We start from the raw sequence: 15,080 nt of genomic DNA, 5'->3' as shown, positions 1-15,080 counted from the left end.
AAATAATTACAAGAGGGAGAATACTCAACTATTGGGGCGAGCAGCAACTCTGGCAGGACACAGCCAAGTAGCGCCGCGCGTCAGCAAGACGTAGCTGGCCGAGCTAACGGCGTCCGAATATATTTCAACCAACGCCCCGCCCCCTGTATTGGTCAGTCAGGAACTGATTGTACCGTTGCTTGTAGTACACTATAACATCATTTTTTTAATTTTTTTTTTAAAAAGACAGACAACCAAACTATAGAACACAACATAAACCCTCTTATTTCCCCCCCCCCCCCCCCCATCCCCATCACTCCCCTTTATACCCGGGCCGCTGAAACATTGCACTTGACGTTTGCGTATGAAGTTGGCAGCGTAACAGAGTAACAAGTGAAGAACGATAGGCGCTAGGCGTTCAGCGTGGGGCGCCAGCCAATCACAGCGCAGTGAGCACTACTGTTACTCACGTGCTGTGACGTCAAACTTCCCGCGTTGCCGGCTTTGCTTAGTGAATGTGTATACAACGTGAATTGTATGTTGTTTACCGCGTGTTTTCGTTGTACTGTGTGCTATATCGTTGTGACTTTTGTTACGTTGTACATACTTGGAAAATGCCACCGAAAAGACTTCGTTCACCTAGTGACAATCCTTTGCGTCGAGGGGTGCCGCTAAACAGCCAGGCACTGGAGTTACTACGCAGAACTCTTGAGTTTTACGAGCAGGATAAAAACTACGTAAGCATTCATGGACAGCCATCAATTCCTGCCGACAAAGTGGTGGAACGTACGTCGAAAACTCTTGGTATTAGTGCAAGAACCGTAGTAAGTAAGGGAGTATTACTACAAAACTTGGAAGATACTGAAGTGAGCCGTAATGATTCCGAGCTGTCTGGATGAAATAATACATTTTTATCAACCCCGGGAAAGAAGAAAAAGCGGCCTAGTCCTATCACAGATTCAGATTCTTTCCAGACTGATGCAATTCGTAGGCATGTTTATGCTTACTACAGCAGAAAAGGGTATCCGACTGTAGCTAAGTTATTAATCTCTTTAAAAGAAAGTGAACTCTTCAGGGGTGGTAAAACATCACTAAAATTGTGCTAAAAAACATGCGTTTCCGTTAAAAAACGCTAGACGGACGCAAAGCACTGTTAGAGAGGGCACATATTGTTACCGCTCGTAGCATTTTCTTGCACAAAATTGTGGGCAGAGACATTCATTCCATAATTTGGCTAGAAAAAACGGGGGTTAATGCCGGGGAAGCTGTCAGTAAATGTTGGACGGATAACACACCCAGCAGTAGCGGCCATCAGCCGACGGGAAGAGGAGCTAGATTAATTGTGGTCCATGCAGGCTCCTCCAGTGGTTTTGTCCCTGACGCACTTTTAGTTTTTAGATCAAAAAAGACTGGTGATTGCCATGAAGATATAGATCACACACGATTTGTTGAGTGGTTCAGGAACCTTTTAAAACAATTTCCTGTCCCTACAACAATTGTAATGGACAATGCTCCATATCATTCGGTGATACAGAACAAAGCCCCAACCACAAATGATCGGAAAGAAGTTATGGTGCAGTGGTTACAGGCTCGAAATATTGCAGCGGATAGGAGTATGACAAAAGTTTCTGTTATATTCTCTTGTTAAAGAAAATAAGCCTACGACACCTACATATGTAGTAGACTAAATTGCCAAGGAGCAGGGTCATACTGTAATAAGGCTGCCACCATATCACTGCCATTTCAACCCTATTGAGTTAATATGGAGTGATGTAAAAATGTATGTAAGGAACAACAACAAGTCCTTTACAATAACAGAGGAGGAAAAGCTGTTGCGTGAAGCTCTTGTGACTGTGGATGCAGCCTCATGGAGAAAAAAAGTAGAGCACGTCGAGAAGCTTATACGAGCAGCACAGACAATTGAAGGCATTATCAATGGCCATGAACAATTAATGATTTGTCTTGCTGATGACGACGATGAAGACGGTTTTGGCGATGAATCGGACAACAGTGACGATGCCGAGCTGGATGGAATTGCGCCATTATCGCTGTAAATTGGTGAGTGAAAAATTACTAATATTGGTTATTTATTGCAATCTCGGTTATTATTTATTTTGTAAACTACGTACATTATTGATTTTAAAGTACCAGTCATCAGATGCTTGTTTTTTGTATTTCTTTGCTCCGTTATCGAAAGGGTGCGCATTGTTATGCTTTTACATGCATTATTATACGGTTGTTTATTTCCTGTCATTGTAGTACAACTAAAAACGAGTTTTTATATACACTGTAATTGCTCAAATGGTTCTAATGGCTCTGAGCACTATGGGACTTAACATCTATGGTCATCAGTCCCCTAGAACTTAGAACTACTTAAACCTAACTAACCTAAGGACATCACACACATCCATGCCCGAGGCAGGATTCGAACCTGCGGCCGTAGCAGTCGCGCGGCTCCGGACTGAGCGCCTAGAACCGCTAGACCACCGCGGCCGGCTCTGTAATTGCTCAATCGCTTGCATTTACGAGACGGGACGGAAAACTGTATCGTCTGCTGTGTGTATAGAGGCTGCTGTTGCAACATCGCTATTACAGTATAGCCAACCTAACGAGACAAAAAGCGAACTGTCAAGTGCAATGTTTCGCCGGCGGGGGTATAAATGTAATACCCTTAACACATGAAAGACCGCAAACAAATAGCATGGAAAATTATTCACTTCTTTCAGCTCATCTCATAATTCTTTACTCTTACAGGCAGATCCCAACAACAAGCATAAAGTCTGGAGACGTTAACGCCCCTGCCGAGCCAAGAGCGTAAAAATACATAATGCAAGGAACCAAAATCACGGTCTCTTCAAAGGGAGACGACAGAATAAATCATAAAATACTCAAGCAACATTAAGAGCACTCTGTCTTAACACTAAACGTGGCCTGCCCACTATACTGGAATGGCTCTTGCAGCCTTCACACTACTCACGCGTAATGTTCCCCTCATTGAGCAGTGTTTTACTCTCTTAACACCACTACTCAACATATACCGAAATAAAGAGTGAATTCCTTATTCCCGCCACGGCGGGGATCAAAAATGGTTCAAATGGCTCTGATCACTATGCGACTTAACTTCTGAAGTCATCAGTCGCCTAGAACTTAGAACTACTTGAACCTAACTAACCTAAGGACATCACACACATCCATGCGCGAGGCAGGATTCGAACCTGCGACCGTAGCAGTCGCTCGGCTCCAGACTGTAGCGCCTAGAACCGCTCGGCCACCCCGGCCGGCACGGCGGGGATCATCACATACAAATAATTGTTTCCGGCTCTAAACACAAATTACGATCAGTTTGATCACAAAACACAACCTCAAAGAAATAGCTGATGCCCACCGTTAGTGGAAGCAAACGACGAGAATCCACACAGCATATATAGGAATCCAGCATCAGGTAATACAATATATACAAGTGCTAGTGCATTGGAGGCCATCACCACCAGCCCACCCGCCGCGAGCAACCAACGCTCCTCTGTAACGGTCACTCCGAGATTCTCCAACACAACAGGCAGTATGCCCAAGCTCCGGGCAAGCAGGACGGTTAGGGTCCCGGAGCGGAAAACCAAGAGAACCACAGCCGGAAGCGCCGCACTTAAATAGCGACCAGAAGAGGAAAACCAAAGAGAAAACGCGCATCCCAGAACGAGCAGGATTACTGCTCCTACTAGATAAGAGAATCACTGTTGCCAGCGACTCCCCCACGGCTCACTATGGGTCATACTTCGGAGTCGTTAAACAGGTAGTGTTCTGATTAAAAGTGGCTCGAATAATTAAAATTAACAATCTCGTCTGAATAACCTGAATAGTGACGACAGTTGAGTACATCCTCCCGGACTGAAATGTACCACTAACCAGTCTCGGTGATTGTCACAGAGTCATCTATAACATGGTGTTTTGCAAATGTGCAATGAAATTTGCTTTAGTCTTTTAATAATAACTCTTTTAATAATAACAATAATCCTAAACTTGTTAGATGAGGACACTAGAGTTTAGTTTACGGTTGACATCGTGATCATTAGAATCAGAATACCATCTCATACGTAAAAGAATATAAAGGAAGTAATTAAATTATGACTTGGTTGAAGGTCTCATTCATTGTTCCTTTATTAAGCAGTCCAGAAAAGGAGAAGCTGAATATTTTAATTATTCTGACTAGTGTACGTCAAGTAAACATCTATTAATCGTTATTTATTAAGTTATGAACCTTGTCTCCCGAAAAACGTATTTTATGTCTTGTTCTCGTAGAATAAAAATTAGTGTAAGTATTCAGGAAGAAAAACTGTAACAGAAAATCTAAGGGCGCATAAAAGAATCCATCGAAGGTTGTACAACGTTTTGAATAATGAAAATGCAGATCCTATTGATTTAGCAAAATGCGTGAAAATCTTGAAGGAGTTGATGTAAATAAATAAGTAATTGAAGAGAGAACAGAACATAGAAGCAGAATGAAGATATGTCAAGGACAGTACCTCGTATCGGCAAATGCTCTGTCGCCACAGTCAACTGCAGTGGGGGACAACGTGCTGGTAACAATGACCGACATCAGCCATTGCAGTGGATGGGCGAGGCACGACGCAGCAAATTCAGTGCTGGCTGGAAGCAGTTGGAGAGCACCAATGCCATACAGAACCAGCTGCACGCTGGAGTCTCTTGAGCCACGAGTATCTGTGCTTACCGCATCCCACAAGACACAGAGAGCAAACTGGTCACAGCAGCTCCGCCACTGGACGTATGACGCACGGCAAGAGGCCTGGCAGACAACTCGTCAGCGACAGACACAGTACACTGAAACCAGCAGAGAACCGTGCATATCTTTTCAGGCTTTCTGTCAGCCCGTATATTCATTACAAACAGTGGTGGGGAACTTTGAAGGGGAATTTCTGAAAGTCTAGAAACACGGTATCATGTTGAATTGCAGTTGTTTGCTTCCTTGTCGACGTCGTGAATGAACAGAGGAAGCATTGAAACTTCCTGGCAGATTAAAACTGTGTGCCGGACCGAGACTCGAACTCGGGACCTTCGCCTTTCGCGAGGAAGTGTTCTACCATCTGAGCTACCCAAGCACGATTCACGGCCCGTCCTCACAGCTTTACTTCCGCCAGTTCCTCGTCTCCTACCTTCCAAACTTCCCAGAAGTTCTCCTGCGAACCTTGCGGAACTAGCACTCCTGGAAGAAAGGATATTGCGGGGACATGGCTTAGCCATTAGCGAAAGTAAAGCTGTGAGGACGGGGCGTGAGTCGTGCTTGGGTAGCTCAGATGGTAGAGCACTTGCCCGCAAAAGGCAAATGTCCCGAGTTCGTGTTTCGGTCCGGCACACAGTTTTAATCTGCCAGGAAGTTTCATATCAGCGCACACTCCGCTGCAGAGTGAAAATCTCATTCTGGAAACATCCCCCAGGCTGTGGCTAAGCCATGTCTCCGCAATATCCTTTCTTTCAGGAGTGCTAGTTCTGCAAGTTTCGCAGGAGAACTTCTGTAAAGTTTGGAAGGTAAGGAGACGAGATACTGGCAGAAGTAAAGCTGTGAGGACCGGGCGTGAGTCGTGCTTGGGTAGCTCAGATGGTAGAGCACTTGCCCGCGAAAGGCAAATGTCCCGAGTTCGAGTCTCGGTCCGGCACACAGTTTTAATCTGAAGTTTCATATCAGCGCACACTCCGCTGCAGAGTCAATATCTCATTCTGGAGAGGAAGCATTGTTACGATAGAGGTTTGAGGGAACCATCTTGATTCCTACAGAAAAGTCCCGCAGGCTACTCAAAATTCTATCATAAAATATTGGCTTCAATGAGATGTATTTACAGTTTTGCACGTTTTTATTGTTATCCGTCTTAATTGCTTGGTGGAAATATGTAACAGGTTTTGATTGCAATACAGTGAGTCTTCCCAAATTTTAATGCTCATGTACTACCTACGTAACATTTACTAATTTACAGTTGTCAACTTTTTGTTTAAATGCACTTGACTTACTACGTATCGCTGTATCGAATGGTTTGATGGAGTCTTTCCATTTTGCGTTGATTTCATCTTCCGCATGTGCCTACTACACATATTACCGCCGGTATCCCGTTTGACACTACTCTAATCCTTTTATACCCTATATTTCACTTTGTGCAGCAGGGAAACATTGCCCTAGGATCTTGTGGTGGCGGTACGAGAAGCTGCTCCAGCATGCAGTGGAAGATATTATTTCACTGGTTTCATTATTATTTCATTGCTTTCATTTACTTCAGCTAGTCTTTGTTCCAGCGATGCCGAGCGGGATTAGCCGAGCGGTCTATGGCGCTGCAGTCATGGACTGTGTGGCTGGTCCCGGCAGAGGTTCGAGTCCTCCCTCGAGCATGGGTGTGTGTGTTGGTCCTTAGGATTATTTAGGTTAAATAGTGTGTAAGCTTAGGGACTGATGACCTTAGCAGTTAAGTCCCATAAGATTTCACACACATTTTTTTGTTCCAGCGACACACATCCTATAATGTTACAGTAATTACAATTTATTAAAAGCTACAAACGAGTCTCAATAATAGGTTAGGACCATCTGCTACCTGGTTCCCAAGGACTGTAGGTTTAAGACACACCGAAGCGCAATATTACTGTCAGAATTTAACAAGACGTACTTCAGTCAGTTAAGCAGTAATGTACCAACAACCATTACATCTTTAACTACCAAGATAATGAAAATTCGTGAGTGTGTTGGTTGGGTGTCTGACATCCGGTTGTAGTAACGCTTAAAAATTAAAGTTGTTTTCATGGCGTTTCAAACTTTTTGTTTTCATTTCCTTTAGACAGCTGTCTAAACGATCTACAGTTTATAACACTTTCGCTGTTAAATCTTCAATGGACTAAAAACTAAATTTTCCTAGTGGAATGAGTCGATGACTGCATACGAAATTCGAGAGCAGTCGCCATCACGATTTTTTAACCATGATTTGCTATTAATAAAATCAGGTGAGTTCCAGGGCTATTCCATTAACAATATCTGGGTCCACGGGATGTTAAACTCTTATTCACCTTTTTTTTTCCTTTCTCAAATACGGTTCTGAAACAAACTCACAACGACGAGTTGTATCACCCTAATTGCGTCGACACTCATTAACCGAACATTCGGCGTTCAGATTCAATTTAAAGACAGACGCAGCACCACAGGAGCTATGCCAAAGAAGCATTGGTGTTATTTTTAAGCGCGAAACAGCGAAATGAGAGGAATAGGGGGACCAGGTGCAATGAGAACTACGACTATTTCGGTTTCTCGTGAGTACTTGCACTGCCTAGAATAGAATCAAGACTATTTATGAGTCAGCTGGCAAATAACCCTCACAATTGTTGAGCTCAATAGACGTTGGAAGGCGTTCAGGAATTTCCTTCTTGAAGCGTGAAAGATTTACACTGCGTGTAAACGGGAAATAGACGGCTGCAGTTTAACAGTCTCATTAGGATGTTATCAACGGCGCTACCGCCTTGACACCGCCTGCTGCACTTCTTCTACCCAGTGCTTGGCTTCAGCCTGTTCCGTGTCCAAGCTGGCACCACTGTTCAACACTCGTCATCGAGTGACGTGACGCACTGGGTCTGCTCTCGAAATAACCGCCAACTTTTATACAGTCACCATGCAAGCAGATATCGGCACTCATTAATACATATATCACCACATGTAAAGCTTTTGAAATTGAAGATGTAAAATGTTTTCAGCATTTCTATAATCTTAGAAAATTTCTGAAACCGAATAGTCATGATTCTGAATTCAGTGGTTTATCTTGTTGTAAAAGAAAGTGGGTCAAGTATTTTTACGAGAGTAACAGTGAACTGATGATAGGGACAGGGTGAACCATGAATCTGTTAAAGGTATGTTAATGGTCCAGTATAATTTAAAATAATTTTCCTGAGTGTCTTTTTACAACTATCTGCTAAGCAAGCCTACATTTCTACAAAAAATTGGATCTTCGGAAAAGTACCAATAAGGAATATGTGTAATATCTATTTCATTTATTCAATTTGAGCCTCTTTTTCCATGCGTCCTCTTTTTTCTGACTTTGTCCTCTTTTTTGAAGCTGTTTGTCCTCTTTTTTTACGCCTCCATCTGGTCAGCCAACATGCAGTTAAAAATAAAAGTGAAACAGTGTCTACCACTACAGGCCACTCGCTGATTTTATGCAGAACCTGCCACTGCCTCAGATAACGATAGAAGACGTTTTTAATTTGCGTCGGCTTTCAGTAAATCTCTTTAATGTGCACGACTGACGGAGAGGAAGAGCCAGGTTTTACCTTTATATGAAGAAACAGCATTAAAAAACATCGATGAAATCTGTTCATTTTTCTTATCATATAAATAAAATTGGTGGACAATATGCTAAAAACACCTTCGCTTGTCCTTCATTTCTTGTGGAGGCCAAAATAAAAATCATTCTATGGTGAGGTATTATTCAATGCTTGTGTCACATGGAAGATTTCAGTTCATCACCCATTTACCTTCCCATCAGAAGCCACTCCTCCTTCCGTGTGACAGAGATTTCGGCATAGTAAAAAGGAAAATTAAAAAGGTGGCTTGGATACATTTTCTGCAGAAATATGCATAATTAATCATAGAATCCAGCCAAAAGGTTATTTTTGAAGTGAGAATACAATAAACATAAACGTGCTAGATTTTAAGGAATTGTGGCCAAATTATTATCAAAAGAATATTTCCGTTGAAAGCCAAAGAACGGTTACATAGGGAGGTATTAAACAACACTTTCATGTAACACAATTCATGCAGTCCTGTTATTTACATGATCCTATTGGTGTTGTTAAAGTTAGGCCAGTCACTGATGCAACAGAAGGTCATACATTCCACCTGGCTGATCCGTCTGTAACTCCATCAAGCCTGTAAGTTATGCGTATCAAGATTATGAGCCCACAAATGAGAAGAAAATGCATGACCTAAGGCGGTTTCTACCATTCCTAGCAGAAGGAGAAATCGTCAGAACTTCCACTGTGACATACATAATTGGCCAAAGTGCGTACAAGAATTAATCATGTGTGGTGTATAATGCCAAAGAATGGAAAAGCGGTATAATTTTTTGGGTCTTTGTCCATATTAGCAATGAAGTATGAGCCTTCCGGTGTGGCCGAGCGGTTCTAGGCGCTTCAGTCTGGAACCGCGCGACCGCTACGGTCGCAGGTTCGAATCCTACCTCGGGCATGGATGTGTGTGATGTCCTTAGGTTAGTTAGGTTTAAGTAGTTCTAAGTTCTAGGGGACTGATGACGTCAGATGTTAAGTTCCATAGTGCTCAGAGCCATTTGAACCATTTTTGAATAAAGTATGAGTTAAGTAACAACTGTTGCTTATTTACTACGGTATATGGAGAAAGCCCACATGTTCAGTACATAAATTTTAACTTAATGTTAAGAAAATGTATGTCTAAAGTGCATTGGTATTTTTTTCCACTACATTCATTTTGACAAAAAATAAGAAGTAAAACTGAATTTCATCATAACTCTAAGAACTGGTATGATTTTGTATCTCCTAAAATGTTTAGTTTTTAGGACATATAGGGTTTCTCAGTACTCCAGTTCATAATACCGTGGTTTCATCCTGCATGATTATACAACACAGCTCAGTTAAAATAGGCTCCAGAATGTATATTTCGCTCTGGACGGGAGTGTAAGCTGTTCTCATACTTCCAGCACGATTGAAACCTTGTGTCGGACCGGAACACTAACCCGCTACCTTTTCGGGCACTGCTCTTACGAGCCAAACTATCCAAGCACAGCTCGTGATCGGCCTACACAATTTCACTTCTTCCTGTGTTAACTACCCCCCCCCCCTTTCAGTCCAACAGAAACTTCGCGAAAGACATCGATGTTATGCAAACGGGAAAGACAATTAACAATATTATTTTATATTTAGACCACATTAATGTATTACGGTTTACGATTACTTCCACTAAGACATATTTGGATTCAATTAAACAATTACATTTGTATAAATGCGCGCTTGAAGTGCACACTGAAATGTGAATTTGCTGGCTAATGGTAGCTCAAACAGACAAAGTTTAAGTCCACAGGAGTTCGTGGAATACACACAACTGTATCAATAGGAAGCAGCAGACTGTGAAACGTGTACCCTTCTCGTAGCATCGTGGCGGTCATTTTGTAAGGTTTTTATATTATGAGAGATGGCAGTTTTGTTTGTAATATTTGTCTCAGAAAGCATGTTTCCTGAGCACATGTGTAGAAAAGCGTCTTTGGATTCCAAAAATTACATTGTTGTCGAGTTGTCAGTACGCGAGAACATCTTTGTCGAGCGTTGGTAGAATCAGATGCTTTGGCTTAGACCCTGCTGGTGTGGTGGCTTGATTTCGAGATCCGGTTGCTGCATCCTGGTACATATCAAGTGAGTCAATAACTGGATATGCACTCGAAATGTGCTGACGTTGCAGGATACGGAATGTCGCGTTTAGGGAGCATTATCAGTTTTAGTTTTTTCAATATTGTAACTTGTGTCTTGGCTATCAGAACACTGTCTGTTTAAATACATCGTTATATGTATGAACTCAGGAAGCAATCACGATCAACCCTTTTCTTTTTAAAGTACAGAATGCAAAAGAAAGTTTTATCTACAGTATTCATTTCATGGGCTTTCTATTCTACAGGTTTATACAGAATTACAGTAATTGTTAATAACAATGGTCAGCAATGTATACATGATCATTTTCTCTAATCCCTGTAATTACTACGCAACTAGACCACAATAATAGTCAAGTTATCTCTATCAAGCCTTCCATCTCACTTGCCTGTTTAAAAAGTTTCTGAAATACGGTTATCCGGATATGCATTGCAGATTTTGTGATCCAATTATTAATACGTAATTTTCTGGCGCTTGCCTTACTCGCATTGCGCTTAGCGACATTTATTTAAGTAATATCAAAAGCACACGTTATAGTCAGTGATACGGTCAGTCATGATACAAGTATCTTACACAGTTCTGTATGTAGATGTTGGATTGGTTAACATACAAACAGATGTTATACAATTAAATGATTGTATAAATGGTTTGCGTCAGAAGTCCAAATATAGAGAGTACAGGCTTCTCAGAGATTGCATATAGCTTACACAGCTATACTTCTACAAACAGGATCTCCAAACTAGAAACTTTCACGTAGCTACGACTAATAGCTACACGTAGCCACCAACAAGCATAAAATTCCAATTGAAAAGTTACAATTTGTCACATCAGCATGGACCTGAATCTATAGTTACTGAGACACACAAAGAAAATTCAGAGCTAACCGTCACTTGTTAGTGTAACGTAAAACAGTCTAAAGTGGAAACGGCAGTGTCTTCCGTTGTCAGCTGAAAAGTGGTTCACGTTTTTCACTTCACTGCTACCAGTTTATCGGTTTGTTGATGCTAAAATCTTGATTGTTTTGAGTTCCCCGCCCTACTAATACTGATTTGCTGGTGGCGATCCATATCGTTCGAAACCTCCAGAAGCAACAGCCACAGCTGACTAGATACAGAGAATACACTATGTGATCAAAAGTATCCGGACCCCCAAAACCACACGTTTTTCATATTAGGTGCATTGTGCTGTCACCTACTACCAGGTACTCCATATCAGCGACCTCAGCAATAATTAGAAATCGTGAGAGAGCAGAATGGGGCGCTCCGCAGAACTCGCAGACTTCGAACGTGGTCAGGTGAATGGGTGTCACTTGTGTCATACATCTGTACGCGATATTTCCACACGCCTAAACATCCGTAAGTCCACTGTTTCCGATGTGATACTGCAAGGGGAAACGTGAAGGGGCACGTGCAGCACAAAAGCGTACAGGCCGACTTCGTCTGTTGACTGACAAAGACTGCCGACAGTTGAAGAGGGTCGTGTAATGGGCAGGCATCTCTCCAGACTATCACACCGGAATTCCAAACTGCATCAGGGTCCACTGCAAGTACTTTGGTAGCTATGCGGGAGGCGAGAAAACTTGGATTTCATGGTCGAGCGGCTGCCCATAAGCCACACGTCGCGCCGGTAAATGCCAAAAAACGCCTCGGTTGGTGTAATTGGGCGATTTAACAGTGGAAAAACGTTGTGTGGAGTGACGAATCACGGTGCACAGTGTGGCAATCCGATGCCAGGGAATGGGTATGGAGAATGGCCGGTGAACGTCATATGCTGGCGTGTGTAGTGCCAAAAGTAAAATTCGGAGGCGGTGGTGTTATGGTGTGGTTGTGTTTTTCCTGGAGGGGGCTCGCACCCATTGTTGTTTTGCGTGGGACTATCACAGCACAGGCCTGATTGATGTTTTAGACACCTTCTTGCTTCCCACTGTTTAAGAGCATTTCGAGGATAGCGGATTACATCTTTCAACACGATCAAGCACCTGTTCACAATGCACGGTCGTTGGCGGAGAGGTTACACAACAATAAAATCCTTGTAATGGACTAGCCTGCAGAGAATCTTGACCTGAATCCTATACAAAACCTTTGGGATGTTTTGGAACGCCGACTTCGAGCTAGATCTCACCGACCGACATCGATATCTCTCCTCAGTGCAGCACTCCATGAAGAATGGGCTGCCATTCCCCAAGAAACCTTCCAGCACCTGATTGAACGTATGGCTGCGAGAGTGGAAGCTGACATCAAAACTAAGGGTGGGCCAACATCATATTGAATTCCAGCATTACTGATGGAGGGCACCACGAACTTCTAAGTCATTTTCAGCCATGTGTTAGGATACTTTTGATTACATAGTGTAGCTGACAGGATCAACCTGTGCCTTAGTGCCACTTGAGTAATGTGCTGCCCATGGCACTGACTGTCTACCGCAATTTCCGAAGATCGCTTCAGGTGATTTGTTTACGTCGTCCTGACAGTCAAATTCTGGTGACCCATTTGTAGAGCGCTCTTCCGGTCTCAGACAAATCATAGGATGGGTCCATCAACATATTCGCGGTCGATTCTTTTCTCCGCATTGTCCAATCAGAGCTAATAAAAAAAACTACCTCATTTCCTTCTAGTGCTGGTCAGGCTTCTAGCTTTATTGTGAAGTTTTATTGCCGTTGTAGATGCGCCTAAGGTGGGTAAGTGTCAGACTGAAAATGTGATTGTTTGACGTTATTTCTTTATAGCTTCTTTTATCTCTGGTGATGGCATGTTAATGGGAAAAATGCCTAGGGCCACAACAGTTCAGTATTCATGTAAGACTGTAGTGTTTCAGGAAGAGTATTGTCCAGCAAAGGTTGGTTGGGTGACTGATCAGAAGATCAGGGGCAGACAATGGCATGTCATCTCGAACAGGATAAGGCGCTATGGTTTTCAAACAAACTTCCGTGATTGCTACAGCTTCATTATAGAAGTCCAGCGAATTAAAAGTGCAACTGAACACGATATTATTGGCATGCTCCGTTATAGCGTGCTGTCTCCTTCGTGCATGAAGAAGTCGTCTGACTCTGATATCGGCACACGTAACAATATGTTAAAAACATGCGTTTTTCCTAAATGATGGACATGCTTTGGTAGGTCATGACTAACTCACCATTTTTTCCAAAACTTAACATATTGTCTTCGGAGAAAATCCGCTTTCATCTGTTGTGCAACAGATTTTATTGTGCGTCTGGATTGCTTTCATTTTTAAAATCTGACCCGAAACCGGTCATTTAAAAACGAAAACATTCTGGATGGATAAAATCTGTAAGACTAAGTCGGGAACCAAATACAGCTACTAACTAACGAATTTTGTAGGAAGTAATATTTCTTCGTCCGTTGCCCTGATATATGACCGATAGCGCTGTGTTACATCACTTGAATAGCTGACACCTTGTCTCTCCCTGGCACGAAGCCAGCATTGTGTCTGCAAGACAAGACTCGCTGCGCGTGCAGGATGCAGTGTTAAGTGTTTTATTGCTACGAGACGTTGTCTCAGCTAACTCTGAAGCTCATTTACGCAAGTGCTGAAGCTATCCCGTATTGAGTAACGTAGAGCTGACATATTTTAATTAGGGCATATTAAGGTGCTACGTCCTGAAATATCAGTGAGTTAGTGAGTTGTACTGCTTAACGTCGTCGCATCATAGTAAAATCCCATGATTCTGTTCACAACAGATCTGAATTACAGATATCCAATTGCTGCATCAGTTCGCGAGGCCAATAGAAGGAAACGATTTCCCATGTAACTAGATCTCTGACAGAAGGATCGCATGTTTAGAATATACATGTCCCAAAAAGGCTAAAGAAACACAACAGGAGGAGAACGTGAAGAGATGGTATACTGCAGGCAGATGAGGAACAACTAGGCAAAGACACAAGGCCTAGTCGAAATCCGTTGATATAATACGATACACAAGATCGTGAGGTGGATACAAGAAAACAAAAAAAAAGCAAGTGATGCAGGCAAAACGAAACACAGAAATCTAGAACAATATTCTGACAGAAAGCGCAAAATGGCAAGGCAGGAATGACCCGAGAAGAAACGAAAAGCTGTAGAAATAACGTCTGACTATTGGAAACATAGATAACATAAATGCCGCCTGCAGGAAAATTAAAGACACCTTTGAAGAAAAGAGAAGCAGCTGTGTGTCAGTATCAAGAGATGGGATGGCTCTGACGGCGAACCTGTACTGAGCAAAGCTGAAAGCTGGAAGAAATACAATATGTAGAAGAAAACAAACTTGAAGAAAATATCAAAAGAAGGGAAGAGAAGAAGAAGACATGGAAGGTGTGTTACTATAAGAACTGTCTGAGAATTGCGCCTAGAGTAGACGACATTTTCTCAGAATTATTTGCAACCATAGGAGAATTTAAAATTACAAAATAATCCGAGGTAAGAGAGATAGGCGAAATACCTCCTGAATTCAAGGAGAATGATTGAAATTCAAATCCCTAAGAATGAAGGTCTTAACAGATACGAATAATACCAAACCTTTTACTGTAACAAGTTGTAGTTGCAAAATACGGGAACGAATTATTAACAGAAGAATGCAAATATTGGTAAAAGCCTCCTCGAGGAAGGTCACTTTGGGCTCCGGAGAAGTGTAGCATCACGCGAGGCAGTACTGACCCTACGACTTACTTTAGGTG

The sequence above is a fragment of the Schistocerca americana genome, chromosome 5, assembly GCF_021461395.2.
Source record: "Schistocerca americana isolate TAMUIC-IGC-003095 chromosome 5, iqSchAmer2.1, whole genome shotgun sequence".
Lineage (NCBI taxonomy): Eukaryota > Metazoa > Arthropoda > Insecta > Orthoptera > Acrididae > Schistocerca > Schistocerca americana.
This window is presented reverse-complemented; position numbering follows the sequence as displayed.